At 35.4% G+C, this 25,075-nt stretch overlaps 2 long non-coding RNA genes across 2 annotated transcripts in view; one reads left to right on the top strand and one right to left on the bottom strand.

Moving 5' to 3' along the window:
- LOC145737211 (uncharacterized) overlaps positions 1-8,534 on the top strand; it is a 72,248-nt gene extending 63,714 nt beyond the window's left edge. Inside the window, exon 3 of the long non-coding RNA XR_014180320.1 lies at positions 8,286-8,534. This is a non-coding gene — a long non-coding RNA (uncharacterized LOC145737211). The remainder of the gene's footprint in view (positions 1-8,285) is intronic.
- Positions 8,535-22,434: 13,900 nt separating this feature from the next.
- Positions 22,435-22,687, bottom strand: LOC145737086 (uncharacterized). Its single transcript, XR_014180220.1, has 2 exons — positions 22,581-22,687; positions 22,435-22,515 (listed from the first exon to the last, which is right to left on the bottom strand). It is a non-coding gene; the product is annotated as an uncharacterized LOC145737086 (long non-coding RNA).
- Between the last annotated feature and the right edge of the window lie 2,388 nt (positions 22,688-25,075).

Genomic DNA, 25,075 nt, shown 5'->3' with positions numbered 1-25,075 from the left:
TTCCATTGAAAGTACCCCGAATGAATTTAATGATAGAAATGAAATCACAAACTTGATTCGAACATCCCATATGAACGTGGAAGAAAAATATCATATCGAAAAATTATGTCGATCGTTCACCGACATTTTTCACCGTGAAAACTCTCCTCTCACTTTCACTAATCAAGTAAAACACAGAATTAAAACAGTCGACGAATCACCAGTTTACACCAAGTCTTATCGCTATCCGTTCATCCATAAACCAGAAGTAGAACGTCAAATCAACGATATGCTAAAACAAGGAATAATTAGACCAAGCGATTCACCATGGTCCTCCCCAATTTGGGTGGTTCCTAAAAAATTGGATGCGTCCGGAAAGAGGAAATGGCGCATATGTGTAGACTATCGGAAAATTAACGATCGTACCATCGATGACAAATATCCTATACCACATATATCCGATATTTTAGACAAATTAGGTCGTTGTCAGTATTTTTCAACTTTAGATCTGGCGAGCGGGTTTCATCAAATTGAAATGCACCCAGATGATGTTAAAAAAACAGCATTTAACGTTGAAAACGGACATTACGAATATCTACGCATGCCTTTTGGACTCAAAAATGCTCCAGCGACTTTTCAACGCGTGATGGATAACGTCCTGAAAGATCTACAAAATAAAATTTGTCTTGTATATATGGACGACATTATCGTCTTCTCGACATCCCTTCAGGAGCATATTGTAAATTTGAAAAAAGTTTTTGAAAAATTGCGTGAAAATAATTTGAAAGTCCAACTCGATAAATCTGAGTTTCTTAGAAAAGAAGTTGCATTTCTAGGACATATTATAACACCAGACGGAATTAAACCAAACCCAGATAAGATTAAAGCCATCTTACATTACCCGATACCTAAAACCACAAAGGAAATCAAAGCCTTCTTAGGTTTGTTAGGATACTACCGTAAGTTCATTCCAAATTTTGCTAAATTAACAAAACCATTTACTAGCTGTCTTCGTAAAGGTGCAACTATAAATGTTAATGACCCTATTTATATTAAAACATTTGAAGATTGTAAAGTTATTTTAACTAATGAACCATTGCTACAATATCCTGACTTTTCTAAAGAATTTAATCTGACAACTGATGCTAGCAATTTCGCTATAGGTTGTGTTCTTTCACAAGGTCCTATAGGACAGGATAAACCTATTGCATATGCATCTAGGACTTTGAATCCGGCAGAACAAAACTATTCGGTAATCGAAAAGGAACTTTTAGCAATAGTGTGGGGAACACGCTATTTTCGCCCTTATTTATTTGGAAGAAAATTTAAGATCATTACTGACCACCAACCACTACAATGGTTAATGAACCTAAAAGAGCCTAATTCGCGTTTAGTTCGTTGGCGACTTAAACTCGAGGAATTTGAATACGATATCATCTATAAAAAAGGCAAGAAAAATACAAATGCTGACGCCTTGTCTAGGATCGAATTAAATGTGAACGAAACCAGTGGTAACAAACAGATATCGGAGTCATCGTCTGACAGTGACCCGGATGAACTTCCGATTCTGCGTTACATGCGGAAATATAATAAAAATCCTACACTAGACGAATCTGAACCTGGACCTAGCACAAAACCATCGGACGAAACAGAGATTGCTTCAGATAATCAATCGATTATTGGTCAAGTTGATTCCGAAGATGACGATGACGGTGAAACTGTGCACACAAGTGCTGAAGATCCCATATTGTCAGTCAATATTACTGAAAAACCGATTAATTACTTCCTATGTCAAATAGTTGTAACAAAAGTTGACGCAAATCCGCGAATGGAAATCAAAAAGGTATTTAAAACACCTGTTAATAGGACAAGATGGTATCTTTACGTTACAGATGAGTCATTTGAAGCTCAAATCATCGAACATCTCAAACAATACGGAGAACCGAAACGTCAATATGTCTATTATTTTCAGAATGATGAAAATGACACATTATTTAAGCAAATGTGTAATTTCATTCCACAAACGTTTAAATATTCATCCTATAAGTTATTAAAATCTAATAAAATACTTATAGATGTCACTAAGGAAGAAAAACAAAAAAGTTTAATAAAAACACAACATGAAGGACTTACTAATCATAGGGGTATAAAAGAAACGATAGACCAACTTCGAACAAAATACTACTGGCCGAAAATGAATGACGATACAAGGAAATTTATTAATAATTGTGCAATATGCCAACAAATTAAATATGAACGTCATCCGCCTTTGATTAAACTACAACTTACACCCACACCGAAAAAACCCTTTGAAACAGTTCATGTTGACACTTTCAAATTTGGAAATGTTGTTGCTTTAACTATTTGTGACAGTTTTTCTAAATTTGGACAAGCTTTTATTCTTCCAACATTATCAGCCTTACATGTATACCAATCTTTAATTCAATTTGTCTCGAATTACAAAATTCCCGAAAACATAGTTTCCGATAATGGAACTGAATTTAATCAAAGTCTGATCAAGGATTTTTCTAAGCTTTACAAAATAAATTGGCACTATACAATGCCATTGAATCCTAATAGTAATGCTATAGTAGAGAGATTTCATTCAACTCTCTTAGAACATTTGCGTACTTTAAATCTTACCAATCCAGACTTAAATTCAGTTGAAAAGCTCAATCTTGCAATATTGGGTTATAATAATTCCATACATTCTGTGACTAAACAAAAACCTATTGATTTGATTTTTGGTCATCTTCAACTTAAAGAACCGATAGATATTGATAACGATGCATTGTTAATCAATAACCAAGTCAATGAACATAAGTCATCAATGCAAAAGCTGTACAAAGAAATATACCAAAAAACATCTGAAAGTAAACAAAAGGTCATTAGTAAGTTAAATGAAAACAGGAAAGACCCCCCTGTAATTCAACCCGGTGCAATTGCATACCGAAGACTAACCGATAGGCAAGCAAAAATAAATCCCTTGTACACCCCTGAACACATTTTGCAAAGTAATGATTTAACTGTAACTACAGCTCAAAATACATATCACAAGCAAATATTTAAAAATCCCAGAAAACTGACACAAAATCCTGTGTTACAGATTGATGACACTGTTGTACTTGATGCAACGAGACCCGACACGAGCGCAGAGAGTTCAAATTCAGAACTTGAAATCTAACCCCGGTATCCTGCCATTCAAACTGGGTAACGCGAAAATTAAAACTGCTTCGCATACATTTCTTTATTATATTCATCTTAGACCATTGGATAATCAAGTAAAATCAATCATAAATCATTATCAAAAATTAGAGAAAACGATTAATAGCTCTTCTTTAACACACCGAATTCCTTTATATGAAGCTTATAAATATTTAGGATATGAAATAAGTGTTGTTAATCAAAAAACGAATTCTTTATTCCCTTCTCGAGCTAAAAGAGGTTTAATTAATCCCATGGGATCCTTAATAAAATATATAACAGGTAACTTAGATGAAGATGATGCTAAAGAAATTCATCAGAACATTTTGGAACTTGAGAACAGTCAAAACAATGTTATCAAAAAGGTTAATAAGCAAATTTCTCTGACAAATCATTTAATGCAAAACTTCAACAATACTGTAACAACAGTAACAAATAATCAAAAGTCAATCGAAAACAAGATAAACGAGATTATATCTGATCTAAATACTACAGAATTTAATTATGTAGCCTATTTAGAAGTACACGAAGTACTGGACCAGATTAAAGTTAATCTAGATTCGTTATTGAATTTCTTAACTGAAATAGAAAATGCAATCAGCTTTGCCGCTTTAAAGATTCTGCACAGAAGCATAATTTCGCCTCAAGACCTTAGAAAATTGGTCGATGATCTTCAAAACTCACATAATTTAGATCAATTGCTATTTTCTGTGTCAGACTATTTAAAATATTATAGTGTGGTAGAGACAAACGTTTTTGCAATAGAAAAGAAAATCGTTTTTTCACTAGATTTTCCATTAGTGCATTCAGATTTATTTGAACATTATCATTTGTTTTCAATACCTAATCAAAATCAATGTACTCTCCTTCCACCTTCAACTTACCTAACCCTGAGTAAAACCCAATACGAGTACCATGAAGAAGGATGCATCTACCTACAACCAAACTATTACTGCAAGAACAACCATCTTCTACCTATGCATGAACATCCTGATTGTATTACGTCACTGCTTTCAATCAAACAAGACTTGGACCAGTGCCGCCTAGTTCCAGTTCACATTGGAAACACTATTATAGAAGAAATTGATTCCGCCCACTACATAGGAATATTTCCAAAAAGCGAAAAAATCCAAACTAGTTGCATTGAAAATGAAATATTAATTTTGGAGGGAACTTACCTCTTTGTAATACCACCTAACTGCACGATAACCACAGCTAGATACGTCTTTAAAAATGAGAAGAAAATGTTTCATGGCCATCCTGTTAGTCTACTGGATGTACAAGATGCAAAAGTGATACCCGTTTTACAAGTGGAAAAAATCAAATTAGAAAAAACTTCTTTGGATAAACTTCACGAACTCCAACTTCAGGCATCTCAAGAAGAACCTATCGAACTACTGAAATCTCACACCAACTATTCCAAATGGTCCTTATCATCAGTAATAACAATTCTTCTGGCCATTACCTGTTTCTTGCTGCTACGTTTCTTGAGAAGAAGGATTATGAATAACAAGAGACGCGTACCGACATCCGATATGGAAATGGTTGATGAAACGCAAGTTGTTCCACCCTTGCGTTCCCTTTAGGGATGGAGGAGTTATGTGTGTGTCTTCACCTGACTATGCAGACTATGCATATTTGACCACTCTTGCATATTGCCAGCTCAGGAGTTTTGCGGCGACCATCCATCGGGCCCCGGAATCACTATTCAGAATGGACATAGACTTTATTGTATTAACATCTATTTTGTTTTATGAGTATTTTTAATTTTGTAACTATTTTAATAAAATAATCTTTTTTAAAAAGGTTTTACAAATAACCAGTAACATAAAGCGGTTGAATGAATTTTAGAACGCGATTGGTATTCCTAATACGTCTTTGACATCTGACATTCTGACATTTAAAAAAAAAACAGTCCTCTAAAGAAAGTCTAACCCCTAACTCTATTTTGTAAATTGTAAACGAATGTTTAATATATTTAGGAAAAAGATATATATTGCTATGTTTAATGGCAGAATCAAAGAAAAGGAAAGCGATGGCTGTTTTGTTTTGTGCTACTCAGCTCTTATTCGACAATGAAGATGAGTTTGTATTGGAAACTGCAGCTATTCAGCATTTCTCTGTTAACAGAAGGAAGGGGATCAAGAGACAATGTATTTTAAATTATGTCAATAATGTAGCACTGGTATATGAACCAGACTGTAAGTATTTTAGTTTGTTTATTATGACGAGTTTCAATGTAAAAAAATCTAGTTAAATCACCCTCATTGGGTCACTGTCCTAGTTCAAGCTGAGCTTCAGACTAGCACACTTAACTTAAGCTTGGCTCAAAATGTGGCATGATGGGAATGGCAGTTCAAATTAATAAAATTATTTGTGTATTTCTAGGCTTTAAAGGTACATTCAGGTTAAACAGAAGTACATTTGAAGAGTTGCTCAATACATTGGCTCCGGATTTACGTATCAATAGCAAAACTGGAGTAGGTAGGCCACCAGAACCCCCAGAAAAACAATTGCTAATAGCTTTGTGTATGTTAGCAAATCAAGAAGTGTTTAGGTATGTCTTATGCCCTAAAATAAACATTTGTTCGATGTGGTACTAGCACAGTTGTCACACAAGTTAAAATAAATATTATTGTCTCTTTGCATTTCAGAAGTATTTCTGAAAAATATGATGTCTCCAAGTCAACAGCATGGAGTTATGTCCATAAAATTACATCATTATTGTTGAAATTGTCACCGAACTACATTAAATGGCCTGCAGGACTTGATGCAATTAAAACAATGGCAGGCTTTGAAAAAAGACAAGGATTTCCAAAAACAACAGGTGCTATTGATGGGAGCCATATTCCAATAACTCCTCCACAAAAACAACAAATGTCATATTGCAACAGAAAGAAGTTTCATTCTATTATATTACAAGCAGTATGTGACTCCAATTATATGTTTACAGACGTTTTTACAGGTGAGAAAATTAAACTTTTTACCTGTCTGTTCTTGGTACATACATTGCCTAACATATATCAGCCTAAATTTCAAGCTAAATTTAATAATTCTGTTTGACTGAATTCTATGAAACTGTTTAATAATAAAATACCTACTGTTTTTTACTGTTTTCAGAGCCTGAATTGAAGTAAAGCCTAGTGGACACTGTTATATTATTTATGGTTTAATGACTTTATTGTAAATGTAGGTTATCCCGGAAGCGTCCATGATGCCAGAGTGTTTCGAAACTCGTCACTGGGACAAGCAGTAGAAGAAAATGCAGCGGAACTGTTCCCATATGATAGCCATATTTTAGCAGATTCTGCTTATAAAAATACAACCTATGTAATAACACCCTATAGAGATAATGGTCATTTGACAATAGTTCAAAAGCAGTTCAATTTCAAACATTCTTCTACACGTGTCTATATTGAACAGGCATTTGGATTGCTGAAAGGAAGATTCAGAATTTTGAAGCATGTTAACATATACAGGACTGAACTTATCCCAACACTAATTGTGGCTTGTTGTGTATTACATAAAGAGGCGATAGTATTGAACCAGATGTTGATGCAACTGGCGATCTACCAGAGTCACTTGACTCTGGAAAAGACAACTGTGGCTTAGAGAAAAGAAATAAAATAGCTAGACTACTTTTTAAAGATTAAGTATTAGGTGTAGTAATTTAAAAAAAAGGAACAAGTATGAGAAAAATCCCAATAAAAGTTCTTTCAAATATTTATTTTAGTTTTTGTTCTTTTAAATATTTATTGTTTCAAAACTTCTATTAATTCTCTAAACACTGCCATTTTTTTCTGCATGCCGTTCAGCTGCATCTTTTCGTAACAACTTAACCCATTCTGGCTCTACTTCACTTTCTCTCTTTCTTTTTATCTTGCTTGTGGGTGTATCAGCATTAACAGTTCTTGGTGACTACAAAAATAGAAATAGTTTTAATACTACCTCTACAAAAAAACATTACTATTGCTACACTAAAGTGGTAAAAAAGCATCTTACAAATTAAAACTATCTAAAATCAAGAAGTGTATAATGTTTTTTATATTATTATTTCGTTAAATAGTTGTTTTTCTATTGTTATACCTAATTCATTTACTTACATCAGTAACTTCTTCTACAACTAGAGGATCCATGTGACTGTGTTGTTTTTCAACTTCACGGTTACCAACAATTGCTACAGGTTGTACCTCAGGATCTTTGCTAAAGAGTCTATTAAACTGTTGAAAATATGGCCATGTTTTGGTACCCCTGCCTGTTTTGTTATTACTGTCCACAATTCTTTTATAAGTTTTCTTTAAATTGCGAAATTTTAAATCACACTGCTCTCCAGTAAATGTATATCCACTTTCATTAACTTCTTGGGCTATCATTTGCCATATGGCTTTATTTGTCTTCTTACCAGTATTAAAAAATCTCTTTTTATTTTCAAAACAAACCAACAGCAGTTTGATAGTTTGATCACACCACTTCAAATTTTCGTTGCTACTTCCTAAAAACTCAATATGTTTTAATTTATGCTTTGAGCTGATGCTGATATCTAAGTTGCCATTAGCTTACCTGCCATTGTGTCATTTTCATCTTGTTCTTGTAAACTCTGGGTTTCTAGTTCCTGAGCATCCATATGTTCATTATTAAAATGTTTTACAATATCCGCATAATCTCCCTCCATCTCACACACAGAACATATTCCAATATCCATTTTAATAAACAAACTTAAACTAATTTTTGAGGATATGATTCTAAATTTTAACGGAAAATCTGTCAAAAGTCATTTTTTTCTTAATTTACCGACGGAACTTCTCGATCCATAAATCATAAACCGGGTACATATTGTCACGAATGGAAAATCCGTTAATTGGAAAGATGGACTGATTAACTTAAAAAACATAAGAGTATTCGAGGATTGCGAAATAATAAGCGCACGAGGCAAGGTCGCATCACGATGCACCGAATGTGTCATGCACCGAGTGCACCGTATCGGTGATGAGTCACCACCACCTGCTTTGCAGGAATATGAAAAATAGGCGACGAACAATAACAAACTACGTCAGCCGATCAATCGGGTATAAAACACGCCGATTTCAGCAGTATAGAGAGAGTGTAAACCAATCAACGGCAGCGCGACCAGCTGACCCAGGAAGTCGAGATGTCGACTCTCCTCGGTCAAGAAGATCAAGTTAAGTAGTCCATTCTCCAGAATTGTTCCAACACGAAAGTGACCAAGCCAGCCGCCAGAAAATGCTAAGTCCTTAGCTTATGATATGTAAGTACGAATTGTTAAATTGTCAACTTTTAGTGTGTTCATGACTGTATTGTTTGGTTAATAGATTTAAGTGTTTAATAGAAAACTCAGTGTTTGATTCCATCCTTAAAACTGAGATCCCGGCACGACGTTTAACGTCGTGAGTCAGTTTAATTGGTGAACCCAGAAGGGCTCATAAATTAAACGTGACATTTGGTGGAGGCGCCGGGTAGATTCCTTCGTCTATTCCGGTTGTCGTACCAGTCATCAGGCATGTTCCAGCCTGCTCCACTGATACAGCTCCAGTTTGCAACCTTTACGGATCGCAGCTCGCCAGGTCCATCCTCTTTATACAGTTGGAACCCGAACACGTTTGCCGCGCCCATGATTGCAGTTGAGCTTGTTGCCGCGGACAGTGCTTGTACACTGCGTTCCCGCCAGCTCCCAGCTTCATTAATATCCATCGGCTGAGTTTTCACGACTTGAGTTTCTCCTCCTGAGAGGCTCAAGTTCTTAATTACGACTTTCTCAATCCTGAAAGTTTCCATCCTTCCTAGTATGTCTGAGATAGACCTCAGATAGCGCAGATTAAATCGCGTGCCTGGAATGTACTCTGTGAAGTGGTTCACCGTAATCCCAAAGCCTGCTAATCTTTGCTTTATCTCTGGTCGCCTCGGACCTATTGGATGAAATCTCCCAATGAGATTGTTCGTCCACGTTGTGCCAACTGGTCTTCCGATGTGGAAATTCGGCACTGGTTCAGCGTCGTCAGACGCTAGTGCCATGACCATGTCTCCGGCAATTCCGAGAGACGGTACTTCTTCAAACAGTGAGTGGGTGTCAGCGTTAACTTCCGCTGCGTGATACCCCCCGAAGTTTTGCACTACCGTTGTCGGCAGTGGCGGTACCTCCAGTAGAGTCTCTTTACCCATCTTGTCTGTGTAGGTCCCGATTTCTTTTAAATATGTAAAGATTGTCTGCGGGACGTTGAAGACGTCGTCGGATGTGGCTTTGCGTATGTCCTTTTCCGCACTTGTTAAGTGCTGATCTCCTTGTTTCGCCTTCGTCTCAATCAACTTAAGCTGCATTAATGCAGTTGCGTAGTATGACACTTCTTCACGAGCTATGACTCTGTCAATCTGTTTCTCGTCTACTCTCATAGCATCGTATGATTCAGCAGCGAGGTCAACAATCTTGGCGTAGTTAGCAGAAAATGTCTGCCTCGGTGAGATTTCTGTCACCGTCACATCAATACCGAAAATTGCTTCTGATATGATTGAGTCGTTCCTCTGTGGTGTTGGCGTGGAGTTCAAATTTGTCGGCGGTGGAAGTACAGTCGTTCGCTCTCCCTTTGGCTTTGGCACGGGTCGCTTCTTTCCCTTGACGGGATCAAAGTTCTCCGGTTTGCCTTTATAACCGGGCGCAATTTTACGAATCTCTTCGCTTGTATAGACTTTCTTCTCTGCCTCCATTGTGCAAATCACTTCGTTATATAAACTGTGATAAGGATAACTTTTTTTCCAATCAAGGACCAGGTTATCAAACTGGGACTGTGAAAACACAAATTTTCTATCAAATTTTAACGCAATAATTGATAACAATAAAAATATTTTGAGTTTTTCAACAAACAACAACGATAAAGTAACAGTTAATCTCAATCGACCTGATTTAGATGTTACATCTAAAAACCAAGTTCAGAAAGAGTATCTAATGGGTGTAGAAATTTCTGACGTCAAAAACACAGTAAAACCTGTAATAAAATTAAAAGTTGCTCGAAAGTATATTGTAAAACCAAATACGCAAATAACGTTAAAATTGAAAACCGCGAATAATGTGCCGGATTTAACAAAATGCAATTTTATTAAAAGAGACAGTTATTTATGTCCAAGAAATCTGTGTGTAGACACACCATTTTTGCAAAATGGGCACAATTTATACATTAAAATTGTCAATAAGGGATTTAGAACAGTTCCTATTTTAAAGCATTCTGTTATAGGTAAATTCGACGTTAATGAATCAATCAACACAAATACGACAAAGGAATCAATGTTATGCATTTCAGAAAAACGCAAATCAAAAACTGCTAATAAGTTTCAGTCCGATTTTCCTGTTCAATCGAAAATGTTACATCCTAATTTACAGACAAGTAACATAAATGAAATCGATAATATAGATTATCGAAGAAAAGTTGCGATGTTTAAATCAACTCGTAAAACTTCACACCAAAATAGAGACACAGCCGACCAAGTCGAATTAAAAAATGTAATATTCCCTGTATCCCAATTTTGTGGATTACAATATTCAAAGCAAAATGTATGCTTTTAGCATTTCTATTTAGTAGAAGTTTGTATAAAAGTTAAGCTGAAAAATCAAATATTTTGAGAAAAAAAAAATGAATTTTACATACTGCAGCATGCTATTAAATTAATTTTTACATGACTTCTAAATCTAAAGTTAAAAAATAAAATCCACACTGTAAAACAGCGGATTGTGTTATTTCGATGTCGAGGTCAAGCATTCCCGATAACGACAAAAAGTGTGCCGGAATGAAACTTCTAATTGTCGACAAATAATTTTTTACTTATTATGTGTAGGTACCAGCTTTAAATAAAAGCATAGTGCAGAGTTAAAGAGGATTTCGATATGTTTCTATCGTTTGAAAACGAACAGTACATAAAAAATCGAAGGTTATTATTTGGTCGCTTGCAAAAATCGCGACATTAGTGGAAAATAAAGTGAAGCAGACTAATAAGTTCTATTTGACGCCGCGTGCCGGTGTGACCGACTTGCTTTATTGCACTCGTCTCGTCGCATCGCCGCGAAGGTGTCGATAAGAAAACTGCTGATTGATGAATTTTAATGTTTTTTTTTTTTTCTAAATGCACATGATAATTTACCTACATGGAATAACAAGTCGAAATGTTGTATTGGCTAAAAATAATTAAATTTGTTTTTACTATGAAAAAAATGACAACTGATTTAAAAAGTGTTTTTTTTAATACAAATGGAAAATCATACATTTGTAATAAAGTATTTCTGAAGTGATATTTAACACATTCAACAGACATACTGCTCGAATGAGACGACAAGACCCACACATCATGATAATGTGACTTTATTTTTAATTTATTTCAGCTGAACTTTATTAAGTTAAATAATTAAGGTGAAAAACGCTAGCTGAGCGTAATACCTTATTATGTAAGTGGCACATAGAGTTTGTTTCTTTAACCGACCCATTGTAATGAGTTTTATGAGTAATAAAGTTTCAACTTACATGCAGTTGAACTATTTTGGTGCATCTGTACGAAGATGTCCAGCTCAGGATTCATAATTGAATGAAATAATTATTGAATTGCCAATGAAAAAATATTGGTATCTTTTATAAAGGAGTAATTTAAATACTCAAGAATTCAACAGGAAAAACAGTATGATTCAATGTTGGTAGGAGTATTAGCTCTCAAAGTAGTTGTTTCTGATTTTTCCCTTCTCAGTTGAGAAGTTTCTGATACAGAAAGGTCTGTACATGTTGAGAGATATTTGTTTTAGTGCCACACAGCAATACTATTTGCTGTTATCGATGTTAGGGCGGTGCATGAACTTTTCTCAAAGAACAAACCAAAAGTATTTTTGAATGCAAAATTAGTAGCAGGCTGAAATGATTGTGTGTATGCTACACCTTAACATATGTTTTGGAAATTGGGTCTTTGAAGCAAATTGATACTAGACTTCTTTAGACTCGGATATAAAAAGGTCCATATAAAGTAGCTAAATTTGTCAATATTTTCAGGCAACGGAGATTCCTATTCCTGACAGCAACCGGTTATACGTTATCCTGGAAGTTTGCGTATTAGTTGCTTTAATCGTTTACCTTAATTCCGTTTATAGGATCGTCTCATTACGAGGTACAATAAGTTGTACAAATTTCTAGCAGACTGACTACGACTACTTTTTGAAACAAATATTGAACTGCTGAATAATTCAGAGTTACAAGTTACAAGCCCGATAAAGTCATAATGCTCATAACTAAGTTATAAAAATGATCTACTTTTATTTGCTTAAATGAATTATCCTACAGTAGGATATATTTTGTTTTTTGTGCACATGAAAAAATGCGATATATAGGTACGTACCTAACCAATTGATTAGATAATTCTTTTCTTATGCCGCAGGCAGATGGTGATCACTTTGTTATTTAAGTCATCGCGGTACGATCGTTAACAAAAACTGCGTATGGATAAATATCATTGTAATTCCATTTTGACATGCAAATTTTTAGCATATGAGAATAATTAAGAAAAATGGCCATTGTTATTACAAAAGTTAAGAAGTGTACACTTGAGTTTTATATCATGATTTTTCATTGTATGAGTAAATTGATTAATTGAAGACTTTACGAAATAAAACTGGGCTAAATACTTATTGAACATTGACAAGTAAAGACTGTATTGCACGGTCAAGATGTCAAGATACTAGTAGCAAATTTTGAAACTTGAACACTTGTCATATTAGGTTATCAGAGAAATTTTTCCCAACAGTTAATAAGTGCACCATGCTTAAACCCATGGGATTCGCTGATTTGGCCAGTTCGGAATAATATCTCAATGAGACCAGATGTTCAGTACAAACCGAGTAATGCATAAGATGCAAAATGCAATTAAAGTACAATAATGCGGTAATAGACGTATTACCTTAGGCATATAAGGTGTTTATGCATTTGGCAAAGAATGTAATTCGCGAGCGATGAGAAATGAATGTGTCGCTGCGCGCATAAATAAATGACTAATTTAAATAGTCCGAGTTAGGAAGACGGTTTACATTATATGCATATTGATTTTCATTACGTGATTTTTGAATCAACCGAATCATTCCCAATACACGCATACTTATATACCGAATGCTACGTTTCACCAGTTTCGGGTACCAGTAGTACCCCAAACACAACAAAGGGTTGAAACATCAGAAGTGAATTCTGCTGGCGCATCTTCTGGAGGTGCGTTTGGACCACAAACTTATGGGACCACCTGAATCCCACGCAAGTCAGGTTGTCCGCAATCCGGCACTGTGCCCGAATCCGGATAACCAGGCGCAAGTGCGAGCAGGGGGGCCCATTAATCCTCAAACTAGAGATGATCTAGAGCAAGCGGTAGCACAGCCGTTCGTTGCTCGGTTAGAGCCTTTTGGAAATATAGGGAAGAATATTCCATATTCTGCTTATCAGCAGCAATAAGGTCTACTTGACATTTTGATTTGATTGATAAGGTCTACTTGACATCTGAGTTTTTAAACGTGACATTTTTAGTAAGACAAACTTTAGCCTTGATTCAGCTTTGTAAGGCAAAGTGAAATCAAGACAAGCAATGCAAATTTGTGGAAATGCAATAATTAGAGTTTTTTTAATATGCCAGAAAGGATTTAAGTTAATCATTTAATACCTACTTGCATTTACATACTGATGGCATATTTTTATTTTTAAAGAAATCAATGAGGGAAAAGCATTTGATTGAGGACATTATATCCAATTTTTGATAGAACAATCTTCTCCAAAAGGATTTGAAGTTGGTTAGAGACGGTTAATGTTTCTGTATTTTTTGAAACAGGCAAATACGTTCTACTTTCCATAAAATGAAAACTAGAGCGTCTTATACTTACGGAGTTCAAACTTTTTAGTTTCAGGACCGGATTCCTGTTTATTTTAACATGTCAGTTAACTTTATAAAGTAATACGTAACACTGCGTTTACACATGCAGAGTATACTTTGAATATAAGTATGTTAAGCCTTAATGAACACATATTAACCTTTGTTCCCATTTTTATTTCATGTAAACGCACACATGAGAGTCAACAAGCCAGATCGAAATAATACCACACGTTGATCCTGCTCTGTTGAAGACATTTAATTTCTTCCACGACTGTTGACGTTGGTATACATCATCATTGGACTTTTACCCACGTCACATCCATCAGTTTGATGCAAGTAATAAGGAATACGTACGTGGCATTTAGTTATGCGCAGTAAACATCTTCGTGGTAAGAGTGAACTATTCTCGGCTTAACAATATTGTGCTCTGTGTTGCGCTATTAAACTATGTTAGATTTAAAAAATTATTTAAATGGAAGCGATGTAAGGCAAATGGAGTAAAGTATTTTACGCACATTCAATAATTGGTATTTTCGAAGACTAGATACTTATTTCTTTATAATTCTACTCCATTATCCTTTTCTGGGTTTATTAGTGTTAGTAAGTTATTTGTGTGCATCATAAGCAATACTATGCTTTAATCATAATGTACTTAGTAGTACCGTAGCTTATCGATTGTTCTAATGGTTTTTATGTACGTCAATCTGAAATTTTGGTTTAATTGTATAATACTGTTACAAGTTAGATATTTTTTCAAGATGGTTGTTTTTAAAGGGAGTATATAAGTGTCCTTTATTTTAAAACTGGGGACCAGTTTTTCTGGGGCGGAGGCATATGTCACGAATGGAAAATCCGTTAATTGGAAAGATGGACTGATTAACTTAAAAAACATAAGAGTATTCGAGGATTGCGAAATAATAAGCGCACGAGGCAAGGTCGCATCACGATGCACCGAATGTGTCATGCACCGAGTGCACCGTATCGGTGATGAGTCACCACCACCTGCTTTGCAGGAATATGAAAAATAGGCGACGAACAATAACAAACTACGTCAGCCGATCAATCGGGTATAAAACACGCCGATTTCAGCAGTATAGAGAGAGTGTAAACCAATCAACGGCAGCGCGACCAGCTGACCCAGGAAGTCGAGATGTCGACTCTCCTCGGTCAAGAAGATCAAGTTAAGTAGTCCATTCTCCAGAATTGTTCCAACACGAAAGTGACCAAGCCAGCCGCCAGAAAATGCTAAGTCCTTAGCTTATGATATGTAAGTACGAATTGTTAAATTGTCAACTTTTAGTGTGTTCATGACTGTATTGTTTGGTTAATAGATTTAAGTGTTTAATAGAAAACTCAGTGTTTGATTCCATCCTTAAAACTGAGATCCCGGCACGACGTTTAACGTCGTGAGTCAGTTTAATTGGTGAACCCAGAAGGGCTCATAAATTAAACGTGACAATATATTCGGTATATGGGTAAAATTTCAGAACGGCAATGGTAGTTACCAAAAACAATTTTCGAACGCTCTAGGTTAAACAGGTATCTACCGGTAGAATATTCGTAAATGCCTAATGAGTTAAGTTGAATCTGTACCATTAAATTTGTTATTGTAAAATTTAAAAAATCGTATAACTTTTTGAAATAACGTTCACTTTGATTTAAAGCCATATTACGCTTTTGTGTTTGTGGATCTATAACACCCAAAGTAGTTTTTTCCAAAATCTGCGATGGCGAGACACCAATGATTTTGATTTACATTCGCTGGGAACGCCAATGATATAGGGGCAGTTATTCGAAAATAGTTCAGAAAGTCATGATCGAAGAATACACCTAAAATGGCTTCCACTAAGGTTATATCCATTGTTTGAATTTTTTCATTCTTGTTGCAAATATGTAACCCAATATTAATTATGTTATTATCATATAACAAACCCTCTCCAAAAAGGCTTTCAAATTCTACACAGTTAACTTGTGCAACTTTAACATTGAACTTTTTAAATGTAGCAATGTAATATGTCGTTTTTCCGATTTTCTTGTAATAATTGGGATCATTTATTAATCCATTTTCCAAAATTTGGAAGTTTTGGGATTCAGTTTTAGTTAGATCATCCTGATCTAAATTATGTTTTTTAGCGGCGCTAGCATCGCTAATATCTGATTATAAGGAACGAAGCCAGTTGCTGTCATCTTCCGAATACGTTTCGTTTGGTGTAAACATGGCGGGTAAATAATATTTGAAATAAAAATCTCGAAGTACCATAAGTATTTGCGTATCAAAAAACCGTTTATCTCGGTTTATTCGTTCTATTATCATGTCGCATTTTGAAAATATAACAAAATCACACCAATTGCGATTCAAAACCTCCATTAATCCTTGTACCTGATAATAGTATAAATTGGTTTTATTTAGTTGACCATTAGCCGAATTGAGGTATTTCAATTTTGTAAAACTAATTTTCTCATTTCGAATACTGTAGGGACATTTTACCTCAACTATTCCGTCATTGCCCGCCAAACCATATGGAGAACCAGCTAGATATGGATATTTGTTGTGAATGATTAAACCAGTTTTCAACACCACATTGCCAGAAATTATACTATACTCTCGAAGGGCATTTTCTTCTTCTTTGATGCCATGCCTAACTGAGTCGACATGACTGGGATCTTTGAAAGATAACTACGTCAACTAGCTTGATTTTTGATATATTGTTTTTAGCTTTTATAATTTTACCAAAATTAGAACAAGTTAAGCGCTTTCGTCGCTCCTCTAACCAAAATTTAGATTTTCTCTGATTTTTAGTTTTTTCTTCTACACGTTTTCGTTGTACATTAGTTAAATTCAAAAGAGTGAGAATCTTTTTTCTTAAAATTATACTTTTTACTGTTCTTGTGTAAAGAAAGCAACTGTACGACTGATTTGGGTCCAACGATGGATCACAAATTTGGTGTACCCACCTGTCACATAAATCGCACTGAACCCAATAAGCGGTGGTGGTCAATGCTCCACAATTACAAATAATGCACACATCATACGAAAAACACTGTTTGCAAAAATAGTTTTCGGTATTTGAAATATTTTTGTATTCTGTTATACATAGATCGTGCACCCATCCGTTACACATATCGCATTGATGCCATGACACAGTGACATCCAATCCACCAAGACCACAATATATGCAACTTTCGCTATTAATTGGACCATTCGATTTACGTTTTATTTTGTCATTGGATATTGACTGTGGTTTTGAAAGTGTTTTAAATAATTACCAGAAAAATGCGTTGAAACGGTACCCTTTTTTCGCTTCCAACTTTCTTGACTATTTAACTCGTTGATTAAAGGGTCTTTGATAAGAGGTGGCCGAGCGAGGTTCGATTTAGATATTCCGCATATCATTTCTTTATAAGCGGCCAAAGTTAGTTCTCTAGAATTTCTCACAAACCTACTACATTTTAGATTACGGTTATCTGCGAGAACATTCCTTTTTAAATTGCCAAAATGTGTTTTAACATAACAATTACTCAATCTATTTAATGAGTATTTTTTGGAAATCATTATTCCTGACCTTAAAGGAAGAAAAGGCATATATTTTAAAGTAATTACATTAGCCCACTCTAGAAAATAGAACTCATTTTACCTTACCTTCTTACCTTCACTATCTGATGGTATGACAGCTTCTTCAAATTTAGAATAAAACAGTACATAAAATGGGCTACCTTTGTGTAATGCGTTATCAGAAGACGACAATTCTTCTTCCACTTCAATTACATTACTTACCGATTCCTCATTACTTATGACGTCATTTTACGTAGCACAAGTTTCGAGTTTGCATAGCTTTTCGTAAGCAGTTTGTACATGTTGATTTTCGTATTGGGATAAAACCAGAATGCAAATACATTTGAAGCACACAATAACATCATTAAGTGTTGATGAACATAATACATTTTGCAAATAACTTTTTTTCTATATGATCATTATTTACAATTTTTTTCAAATCTTTAGAAACCATTTTCATAAAATAGGCACAACATAAATGTAACAAAACGAAAGGTGAACCCACACCTTTCTCGTCATCGTGTTGAGTCAATTTATTGTATCATTCGCTCAGATAATGTTGCAAACTCATATCATTAAATGCTCGGGTAAAAGCATGCATACTAGCGAAACTAAAATCTGTGACTACGGCACCAAATAACGGCCACTTCCGCAAAGTTAAGCAAAAACATTTAAAATCATACAAAAATTTAAAAATTGCAGTTGTGAAATGCCTTGAAGAAATCATATCCAAGACTGCTTCTGCTATGTGAACAACCCCGGAGTATAAATATATACGCTTGCAATTTTTCAATACTTTTGGGGCTCGCACTATGCTGCCTGTAGCATCAAAGTACAGAATTGGTAATTCACCCCCAATTATTTGTTCTTCGCAAAGACTAATTTGTTCTTTGCTAAATAATTTAATTGAAAAAGGAGAAGAAACTTCTTGAACGTATTCAGGATGATCACGCTGCATAAGAAACATATCAATTAGGTCATCATTATTTCTGTCAAAAGAAGCAAATGCTTCTGATCTAATTTTTCGAAATGTTGCGTCAGATTTAATATTTTCGAGATTTTTACTTGTGTTTACAAAGTTGGTATCAGCTTTAAGAAGTATACTTTCTTTAACATCAGAAGGTTTCCTACTTAGTAACTTTTGTTGCATAGCAAATCTCTCGATTCCCTTCACGTAGCCGGTAAGGACTCTTTTATGGCAAAAATCTTTTGAGGTACTATAAACGGTAACTTTGCGCAATTTATCAATATGAATGACAAATGCTTTGCAATTATTAAATTTATTATGCAGACATACCCCAAATAATGTTAAACTACCGTCTATACATTGTTTTTTGCTTTTAAATGCAATAAGGCAAGTATTATTAACAGTTTGAGACATTTTCTTTCTTAAATTAAATGGATAATTTTTGGAATCTAGTTTGTTGTTTTTACATATTAAATCCCATTCGTTAACAGGAATTATAAAACTTTCTTCAAAATATTTGCATTTTTATAGGTAGGCTTTTCAAGTAAATCTACATTTTTTGCATCTACTGGTAAAATCTCAGAACTAGTGCCTGGAGAGGTGTCCACCAGACAACTGGGAAAATTGTTTTTTTCCGGTGTCGCGGCACAAAAAATGTCTCTTTTCACCTTCAAAACATTTGTATAGTAGGGCTGCACTGAAGATGAACTACGGGTGCTACGAAGTTTAACGCTACTATTATTAGAATTAACGCAGCTTTTTTGCGAACCAGGAATCAATATGTCAGGATACTTTTCAGGTGTTGAATTGTTGATTCTAGTTTACTTACCACAATTTCCTTTAGTGATTTATCAGGAATGATTTCGTCGTCATCCTCAACTTTTGCAGGTTTACGTTCAATATTTTCCTGCATTTCAACTTCATTTAAGATTTGCAAGTAACTATAACATGCTTTTCGAACATTCATTAAGTTTTAACCTTCCAGCCTAAATTTAAACAAATACTTTTAAAAAAAGTGGTGATTTCAATTGTACTAAAAGACTTTCCTAGAGATATTTTTATTCTTCAGTACTTTAACAGCTAAATCAAATTTGACTATACGTTTTGATTTGGCTGCAATATCCATCTCTCCTTGTTCATCATTCAAGTGCTCAAAATGTCGTCAATATTACAATTATTATTAAACATTACGAGATTAATAATTCACTACACCTATTTATCTACTAACGGTGTATGTAAATATGAACTGAATTATTGGTCACTACTAAATGTTACGTGATATAATAACAAATATGAGCAATTTGCCACTCAAAAATAAAATGTAACAATTCCTACCTTACGAACGAACGAATTTTCCACATACACAAAATATAAAACACAATAATTGCCTATGCGTATGCGTGCTCTAACTCCATCTAACCAGTGATTAGTGAACCAGTCTCTAGCCTCTACTCTAGTAAACTAACCAATAGCATGCCCTCATTTCACGACGGCAAGGTATGGTTATGATTGGTTGAAACACACATTGGTTGAATACGAAATCCGATTACTCTAAATAGGTTTCTGTCTCCTTTTAACCTTAGAAAACGCACGGCTGGAAGTTGAAACAGCAACAAAAGATTGAACGCAAACCAACGAGTATAACCAAATATAGTAAGATATTTCTTATGAGGGGTGATAGATAACTTGACTATTTTGATAAAAACATATTAAACTACAATAGTTCCATCTACCCACAGTTTACAGAAGTTAATCTACTTTATGCTCGCGTACAAATTTCAATGGTTTCTTTTATATCGCGGCATCGGTTTTTACACCACGATTTAGGAAATTAAAACGCCAGGTATAGTCTATCCATTTCTAATTGAATAAGCATAAAAAACGTTGTAGGCCACACAACAAGAATATTCAACATAGGCAGAACACAATATTTTTTCGGTATCTAAATTTTTTTGCTCTTTGGTTTAATATAATTACAAAACGAAAACAAACATGGTAGTAGTATAATATGTTTTTATTTTAATTAAGGCACACCGTTATAAGTTAGTCGGGAACATGTCAATGACCATCACTGTCATCCGAACTTGACTCACAGGAAGGTTGTATAATAATTGGAGAAACTGGCGATAAAGTTGGGTATTCATTTTCCTTGTGAATTACATGAGCGATGCAGTTTTTCCATTCGTCTAAAGTTATTTCACTTGCTTTTTGTCGAATGAGGTTGAGAACACAATATTCAATAATACATATATATTATATACAATAATAAGGGGGAAGACGCAACACTGTATGACCTTGTGATTTGCAGTTGATCTACAACATATTCCTTTTCAAAATTTTGCTGTTTTATTATTTTAAAATCCCTCTGCTTTTCCAGTAGTTTTTTCGAGAACTGCTATGGCCTTATCCTGCATAAATTTTAAAATCTGGTCTTTCTTTGCAATTGAGTTTATTGTGTGTTATGTAGTATACATTATCCATCACGATAACTGAGTTTTGTGCGATATTTGGTAGAAGCTGCTCCTTAACCCATTTTTCGAATAAGAGAGCTGTCATGTCTTCATGATAATCCGCTGAGGATTGGGCAATGTTTTTTGCTGAGAGTAGCAATGCATTTACATGTGTGGTATAAAACCACTTTCATTTCCCGCGTGTAAAAATAATACGTTTTCCTCTTGAGCATGGCGCACATAGACTGTTAGGGCCAACAAAATCAAAAGCCTATCGGTCTGTTACATCCTATCCCAGTTGGCACCCCATTTGAAAAGGTTGGAATAGATTTGTTAGGTCCGTTTCGCAGAAGTAGCAGCGGCAAAACCATGATAGTGGTAGCGACAGATTACGCCACAAGGTGGGCGGAGACTGACGCATTACCGAGCGGAATAGCCGGACCTGTAGCAAAGTTTATACTAGAGAGAATTATTACAAAACACGGTGCACCTAAGGAATTGTTAAGCGATAGAGGAAAAGTTTTTCAATCAGAATTGGTTACGGAATTGCTAAAAAAGATGGGGACGACAAGTCAGTTTACTACTGCGTATCATCCCGCAACTAATGGCTTAACAGAAAGATTTAATAAAACTTTAGCCAATATGTTATCTATGTATACTAATACTAATCAATCAAATTGGGATGAATATCTTCCACATGTGACTTTTGCGTACAATTCTGCAAAACAGGATAGTACTAAATTTTCACCATTTATGCTGGTGTACGGTCGTGAACCTATTTTACCAACAGAAGCAAACTTGTTGCCACCCTTAGAAAGTAATAATAGCGACCAAATTAGAGACGTTGGTTTAGCAGTCAGAAATTTGGCAGTTGAAAATATAAAACGGCGACAAAATATAGATAAATAATGTTGAATTTGAAGAGGGTGACCAAGTGAAAGTTTTCACCCCTATTAGGAAAGTAGGAAAAAGTGAAAAATTACTGCTTAGATGGTTTGGTCCTTACTACATAAATCGAAAAATGTCTGATGTGGACTATGAAATACGAAAGGGCATTTCTCAAAAATCTAAAACTGAGGTAGTCCATGTAAGCAGAAACGCTTGGACACGTCAATTTGTATTTTTAGAAGTACATTTTTTTCAATAGAAAAAAATTATATAGGGTGTGTCATGTGACAATCCCCTGTATATTATTAGTTTTTTGGATTCTTCAGAAAATTCTAGACATAATTCATGTACAATGTCCCATACCTATCTTCAACTGTTTCGGAAATATTAAGTGTTTTACAAAAATTAACATTAAAAAAAGAAAATTATTTAAGAAAATTATTTTATTTCACAAATAATGTAAAAAAAAAACATTAATTTCAATACAGGATGCGGAATAACACACAGTCTTCTCCACTATAAATTTATTAACCCACCAGTTAATGGGGCGCTCGACTAGTTTCGGGCATAGACATGCCCATCATCAGGAGCTAAAAGAATTAAAACGCTCTAACAAAGGTGAACTCAAAAATGTGGACAATGGCGAAGGACATACCTCAAAAGCTGCTTAACACGTTGGACGCTGTCTTTCTAAACAGGGATAGACAGCGAGACCCATTAGTAACAAAGAATTATCTTAAGCATTAATGGAAGTAAAAAAAAACGTAAGAGATGTTCAAAATGTTCGCCGCGAACGTCTTGGCAACATGCTAATCTGGTATAGAAATGTCTTCTAACGTTACTCAACATCTCAGACGTGACTGATCTAATCGCAAGCGTGATTCGTCTTTTTAAGTCATCTAAGTTGAGTGGTTTAGTTTGGTATACAATACTTTTGACATATACCCACAAAAAGAAGTCTAATGGCGTCAGATCAGGAGATCGTGCTGGCCATTCTATCGATCCGCGCCTCCCTATCCACCGATTTGGAAAATTTTGGTTCAGGTACTGCCGGACATTGATTTGGTAATGGGGCGGTGCTCCATCTTGCTGAAACCATAGTATATTGGCAGGAACTTGTGGGTTTGCTGGATCAGGATATAAGTTTGTCAAAGTTGGCACGACATTATTTTGGAGCAGTTCTAAATATTTATCTCCATTCAAGTTGCCATCAATGAAAAAGGGACCTACGATATGATTTCCTACAATTCCTGTCCAAACATTAACTTTTACAGGATATTGCGTATGTTCCTCTCTCATCCAGTGAGGATTCTCATTAGACCAATAGCGGCAATTTTGACGATTAACATGACCGTGAAGTGTAAATGTGCTCTCATCAGAAAACAAAACATCTTCTAGTTGGATTATATTGTTATCTAACATTTAAATTATTTGTTCACAAAAATACGTTCTCCTGTCGAAATCGTCTTCCATTAGCTCCTGAGTTGGTATCATTTTATAGGGATGCATTTTGCTTTCCTTTAATATTCGAAAAATTGATGTGTGGCTAATGTTGAACAGTGAGGCTGCTTTTCGACCAGAATTATGTGGGTTTTCTTGAAACTCAAGCGTAACATCCAATTTCGTATCATCACTCACTGCATTGGCAGGTACTTTTTTTATTTGTCTCACATGACCAAGCTCGCGAAACTGTTTTTCTATTTTGCTAATTGTTCCTTGGGATATAGGCGGCAAATTTGGAAATTTTTCGTGAAATAAGCGAGAAACTTCCATTTCTGTCCGTGTGTTATCTCCATAACCAATCATTTGTAGAATGGTTATTTTGTGCATTTCTGTTAAATGAACCATTTTTCTGATATCATTACGTACAGTTAACGAAATTCAAACGACAATAGCACTGACACTGATCACTACTGTCATGCAGACAGACAACAAGTTGCTAATGCTATGAGTTTTATACGAAAATAAACAAAACTTTTTTGTATTTTTTTTTTATTTCATATCAGTAAAAAGGAACGCATTAATGGTTTTTGCCTATTTTCTCAATATTAACAGCTAAATGGGAAATAAGTATTGAGTGTAATGTAGCGAATTTGTGAAATAAATAATTTTCTTTTTTTAATGTTAATTTTTCCACTAATCCAACTAATCCACTAATCTCTGACAACGAGTATGACGAAGCACTTGCTCACTTAAAAAACACTGCACCTGGCATAGACAAAGTGAAAAGCAAACTACTAAAAAGCTTAACTCCTGAAACCCACAAACTCATACTAGACTCACTTAACGACTGCATCAAATCCAACACAATTCCGGATACATGGAAAACTGGTATAATAATACCCATTCCAAAACCTGGACTTGACAACACACAAACACAAAATTACAGACCCATCACACTACTTCCAGTGCTTAGTAAACTGCTTGAACTTATTATTAAAAATAGACTTCAAGAACAGATCGGACATCATATTGTCACGTTTAGGGGGTAGCGCAGGAAGAGAAACAAGATTGTAGCTTAAGTATGTGGTCTTTATTTATTACTTGGATTACAATGAATAGATCTTACCCCCAGACTAGGAGGGCCGCTAGCACCGCCGCTGGCGGGACGCGCATGGAACACTTTCTGAGAGGGGGTGTGTCGATGCGTGGGTGTGGGGGAATGGGCGTAAGGCCTTCTGAAGTGCCGCCAAGCGGTACCCTCTCGATACGAGCTGGGTGCCCCTATGTCCGGCACGCCCAAAGGATTTACTTAAGGCCCTGCAAGCCCTCTTGAAGCGTCGCCAAGCGAAACCCTCTCGATACGAGCTGGGAGCCCCTTTGACCGACACGCCCAAAGGACTTACTTCAGGTACTGATAGGTTCAAGAGTTCGGACGGTCACCTCAGGGTTGCGTAAGAACTCTCGTCTTTTCAGCCTGGATTTCCAAGAAGGTATCGAGCCGTCCGGTCACTAGAAAGTTCGGACTGATGCTCGATAAACCGACCCAGAGACCAGTAATCTTCGATGGCTTGAGACGCTGATTAAATACCCACATCGTGACCCCAATTTGCCGGTCTTGCTGATTCAGACAGTGCACTAGGGGAGACCGGGGCCCGACTAGGTAACGGAACATAGTGCAATTTATGCTATTCGTGACAATATACCACC

Source organism: Ips typographus, linkage group LG13 (assembly GCF_016097725.1).
Source record: "Ips typographus isolate SLU linkage group LG13, UJ_Ityp_2.0, whole genome shotgun sequence".
NCBI classification, from domain to species: domain Eukaryota; kingdom Metazoa; phylum Arthropoda; class Insecta; order Coleoptera; family Curculionidae; genus Ips; species Ips typographus.
The sequence above is the reverse complement of the archived record's forward strand: the minus strand, read 5'-3'. Positions and strand labels throughout refer to the sequence as shown.